Here is a 5863-nt window from a genome sequence, read left to right on the forward strand (position 1 = left end):
TTTCTCTTTTTTTTGGGAAATAAAGCTCATGGGCGTTATTTCCGCAGGCCTTATTGCACCCCACCCAGTACTTCCTGTATTTGAGTTTCCTGCCCCTGGTTTTGGTTGATCTATTTTCAACCCAAATTTTTCTTTGAATTCAGCACAAATTCGTTGTTTTTTTTTAATTTTCAATTAAAGCTTTTTTTCTTTTGGCTTTGCTCTCCATTCACAAGAATTTAAGCGGTGGGCAATGTGCAAAATGCATTCCATAAACCGAATCTTAGCGTGCAAAACCGAAAGACCAAATAGGAAGTGAATGTTCATTTTTGCTTTTTCAATAATTTTTGTTAGATTATTCATTTGGTTTAGAACCACAAATGTAGCAGTTCGTATTAGCTGGAGTATCAGTGAGTGCATGAAAAACCTTGCCGTCAACCATTGTTAACTTCATGTTTACGTTTACTGCATATGTACCGTTGCAAGTAGTAGCATTTGTTGCTTTCAATCATTCTTATCTGATCAGCAATATTTCCCTTTTCCTCTTTAGTTTTTTCTGTTGTTTCCTTCGCAAGCATTACAAGAATTGGTAAGCAGCACCTAGGAGATGCAGGCTGAGGATTCAACCAGATAATTTCTTTTGTATATGTTGTCTTTACACATAATGGCACCATCGAAGTTGTAAAAAAAGACTCATCTGATGAATTTTAATCACAAAATTTTTGATTAAAAGTTGCCTGGACAGTAGCTCCATCATAACCGTATTTAACTTCTAACCCTAAATTAACTGGTTTCTTTCTTAAGTCTATAGTTGGGTGAACAATTCTTGGAGATTTTAAAAAGCGTTCAACGAAGTGGTTCGCAGATGATTGGAGATTGGCGCGAGCTTCTGTTTCTGTAATATTTATGTACCTGTTCCGGGTAACATTCCTTTTTCACTTCTAAAATTTTCGGATATAAGTTAACACGAGTAGCCTAATGTCAACAATAAAAGTCCGCGCGTGGCCTGAGTCAGCGAATTCCCCTTCTCACGCTGACAGGTAAGGCATAGCGCTAGCAGCAAACTGTTAACGTAAGCGTCTGCGACACATCCGCTGCAGTGGCTCGAGCAACGAATTGCAACATAACAACAGCGACAAAGGGTGCAGGTGACTTCGTTAAGCTAAGCTTTAGAAGCTAAGTTTTAGTTTTAGACAAGAACTCAACTGGCACAGTCAACATTTATCAGATTAATAAAGTAATAATATATAAATTACAACATCGTCGTGTTTATTGGCGCCCAACGGGCAAGTCAGTAGTTTGGTCTAAAATAAAGTTCGACATAAAGTAAAATTATTCGGGCGTTTGATCTAAAATAAAGTTCGATATAAAGTAAAATTATTCGGGCGTTTGATCTAAAATAAGGTAAAATTATTCGGGCGGATACAATTGTACGAATCCACTAAAGAGGAAACGTCACCAGGAAGGAATCAAGGACATACTAAGACGGCCAGCTAACCGTACAGGAAATCGGACAAGAAAGGACAAAGGACCAAGCAAAAGGCGAAAAGAAATCACCATTAGTTAAGAATCAAAAAATTGAGAATATGTAAGTAGAGTGCCAAATATAAAATAAGGTTGTGTTTTATTCATAATTAAGAAAGTCGTAGCATGATAAAACTAGATGAGTGTCTAGTTTCTTTTTCACTTTATTATATGAGGTGCGAGAATAAATAAAAAATAACCTCATCTGAAAATTGAGTTATCAAAAAAATTGTTTTTGAATGTTATCTATCAAACTAAGAAATATTGTATAAGTTTTTAAATATTAAATTAAAAATTGTGTAAGAATTGTAATAAAAAAACAGATAGTGAATCTTTGCACCCCATCTATCATATTAGGAAATAATGTGAATTTGTTCCATTTTTGTAAATCTTTGCACGAGTTTTGTGAAATTAAATGCATTTTGCATACTGTCAGGTTGTATCGGTTTTTTCGCAAGCCGGATTGTTGGTGTCAATCTTGTTACAAGCTCATGAGTGATCAGGACCTGAACCAACTATTTGGGAGCCTTAATAGAATAGAAGTCAGTAAAAGACAGTGCAACAATAGAGATAATCAAGAAGACTGATGGACGGACAATAGAGTGACAGACAAAAAACGAGAAATGGCGCTAGAACCAGACCAACTAAGGGCACTAGTAGAAAGTGCAGTCTGTAGTGCGCTTGCCGTACAAAGAGAAAATTTCGAGCAAAAACTTGCAAATATTAATCCACGTCTAAATTACGTCAAAATCGACGCGCAGACGATAGAAACTTATAGGGAAACAGAAATTGTACCTGGGAACCAATGTGAAGAGCCTCTCGATTTCGTAAAATCCTCACCAGACTTCGATGGTAAACAGGAAAATTGCGTATCGTGGCGGCAGGCGGCACACACCGCCTACAGGGTCTTTGAAAATTATGAGGGCAGCAGCAAACATTATCAGGCTGTTGCCATAATTATAAATAAAGTGAAAGGCCCTGTTCTGGCTTCATTTAACACTGTTTTAAACTTCAAGGCTATAATTAACCGCCTTGACTTAAGCTATTCTGACAAACGACCAATTTACCTGATAGAGCAGGAGATGTCAACTCTCCGCCAGAGAAGTTTATCACTACTTCAATATTATAACGAAGTAGAAAAGAAACTTACTCTTTTAACAAATAAGACAATACAGACTTATGACAAATCCATAGCTGTATCACTGAACGCAAAGTACAGAATGGACGGGACCAAGAACCACTCATTATTCTCAGTGCGGGCTAAGGATCTACCTTCGGCCCTAGTGCTACCTCAGGAAGTTGAGTCTAACCACGAGCGATGCGAAAAACCCCCATTTTAACACAATACGGGGGCTTCTACAACAACACTCCCCAGAAATTGGATCCAGTAGAACCAATGGATGTTGATCCCTCGCAGCGCTTCAGACAACCTACAGCACAACAACAAAACGGTGGCCACTCATCTCGATACCCTAGTAATCAAAACCAAAAATACGGACAGGCCGCGAAGAGGCCGAGTAATGGTTCTGCAAAATTCACGGGACCAAAACAACAACGGGTTAACTACCTTTCAAATGGCAATTCTACTTCTAATCAAGAAGATGCCGTGTATCATGACGTAGCAAACTCAGAGACCTCGGCAATCGACGACGACCTTGGTGAACACGACCAGGTACATTTTTTAGACAGAACTCCCTGCTACCGTTCATTGAAAGGACAAGTGCGGGGAGGAAAATAAAATTACTAATAGACACGAGGGCATCAAAAAATTATGTTAAGCCTCTAAAAGTGCATAAGCACATAACACCTGTCGAAAATTCTTGTTTAGTAAAGTCAATCCACGGCTTTACTAACATTAAAGAAAAAGGCATGATCAACATTTTTGACTTAAACAGTACCTTTTTTATACTTCCTTCTCTTTCAGCGTTCGATGGGATAATAGGTCTGGATCTGCTTATGCAAACAGACGCAACCATAGATTTGAAATCCAAAAAAAATAACGACTAATAATGGCTCACAGGAAATAAAGTTTTTAAAGTGTGCTAATGTGAGTTTCACACGGGTAAAGAATATAGAAGTTCCTGAAATTGTAAGGGGCCGATTTCGAAAAATGGTCAGAAATTTATTACGAGTCTTCTCTGATCCTAATGAGGCACTCCCTTTTAATACAAATATTGTCGTCACTATTCGCACCGAAACTGACGACCCGGTCTATTCTAAGCTATACCCTTATCCTATGAGTATAGCGGAATTTGTGAATACCGAAGTTCGAGATTTATTAAAAAACGGTATCATTCGACGGTCTAGGTCACCATATAACAATCCAATTTGGGTTGTAGATAAGAAAGGAACGGACGGACAAGGCAATGTGAAAAAACGTCTTGTAATTAGGGATGTTCCGATACAAGTAAATACGAGTATGTACTCCATACTTTTGTTTCGATACCAACTACTTTTTTTACTCAAATCGTTGTTTCGATAGCTACTTAGTATCGAAAGAAAAGTACTTATATCGAATCGAGTTGAGCAAGTGCCATATCTTGTCGGCCATATTTTTTTATGGAAGAAACTTTGCACAGCGTCGTTTTTATGAAAAATGGCCACACACACACAAATGGCCTACTTAAACTGAGAATATGTTGAAAATATTTGAGATAGGGCGTTTTTGAATCGGCAGCTGGGATATGGCGATTTTGCGCCGAATTCCGAAATAAGGTGTTCTTGAAAAGTTTTCGGAGATAGGGCGTTTGCCAATCAAATTCTGAAATAGGGCGCTTTTGAAAAGTTTTCTGAGATAGGGCGTCTTCGAACTGGCTGCCGGGATAGATCGATCTTCCACTCAGGTGTCGCCAAAGGTATGTCACAGGTTACGCCCGAAAATTACTTTCGCTTTGTTGCAGGATGTGAAATTATCGATATAAGTAGGTATCGATACATTCGGTTTACTCATATAAGTAGTATCGGAACAGCGATTTGAGTAAACTCATTTAAGTAGGTATCGATACTTTGATGGTATCGGAACGTCCCTACTCGCAATAGACTTCAGGAAATTAAACCAAAAAACCATCGATGATAAATATCCTATCCCTAATGTAACCGCAATACTAGGAAAGGCCAAGAATTTTACAACACTTGACCTAAAATCAGGCTTTCACCAAATAACGCTCGCAGAGACGGATAGAGAGAAGACCGCTTTCTCAGTAGGCAAAGGGAAATACGAGTTCTGTAGACTCCCCTTTGGTTTGAAAAATGCACCCAGCATTTTTCAGAGGGCTGTCGATGACGTATTGAGGGAGCAAATAGGGAAGACCTGTTACGTTTACGTCGATGACGTTATTATCTTTTCGGAAAATGAAGAAAAACACATCGAATATATCGAATGGGTTTTAACTAGGTTACATGAGGCTAATATGAGAGTTTCTCGCGAGAAAGCGCAATTCTTTAAGGGAAGCGTTGAGTACTTAAGCTTTGTTGTGTCTAGGGGTGGCATCAAAACAAGCCTCAGCAAGATATGTATATGCTATTCACAATTACGAGAAACTCGCCACTCTTTTAAATTTTGCTTCAATAGCAAAGCAAAAATCAAATCTTATTAAAGATTTTGCTTCAATAGCAAAGCCTTTGACAGATATTTTGAAAGGAGAAAACGGCAAGGTTAGCGCCACACAATCGAAAAAGATTAAGGTGGAATTGGACGAAAAACAATCACGCGCTTTTAACAAAATAAAAGAGGTACTTGCATCGGAGGACGTTATGTTACTCTACCCAGATTTCAGGAAGCTATTTGATCTAACGACAGATGCTTCATCTTTGGGTATAGGGGCAGTACTGTCACAAGACGGTAGGCCAATTATTTCAAGGACTTTGAAAGACCGTGAGCAAAACTTCGCAACTAACGAACGCGAGTTATTTGCCGTAGTCTGGGCCCTTAAAAGCCTTAGAAATTATCTCTATGGTGTAAAGAATTTAAATATTTTTACAGACCACCAGCCACTTACGTTTGCAGTTTCAGACCGAAACCCGAATGCTAAAATTAAACGCAGGAAAGCGTTTATCGACAAGCACAACTATCAAATTTTTTACAAACCCGGCAAGGAGAATTATGTTGTTGATGCACTATCACGGCAGAACATCCACGCCCTAGAAGAGGAAGCCCAATCAGATTTGGCTACAGTCCACAGCGAAATGTCGCTATCTTGTACGGTGGAAGGAACTGAGAAACCACTAAATTGTTTCCGAAACCAAATGTCAGATTGATAAAAATCAATTACAAATTCAGAATCCAATCAATGTTCAAATTTAGCCTCAAATCGAATTTTCTTATTATACCGTAAAATCCACGTTTTGCGGAAACTGGCAA

Source organism: Rhagoletis zephyria, unplaced genomic scaffold (assembly GCF_001687245.7).
Source record: "Rhagoletis zephyria isolate East Lansing unplaced genomic scaffold, Rhagoletis_zephyria_1.1 Rzeph_scaffold_00758, whole genome shotgun sequence".
In the NCBI taxonomy this organism is placed as follows: Eukaryota; Metazoa; Arthropoda; class Insecta; order Diptera; family Tephritidae; genus Rhagoletis; species Rhagoletis zephyria.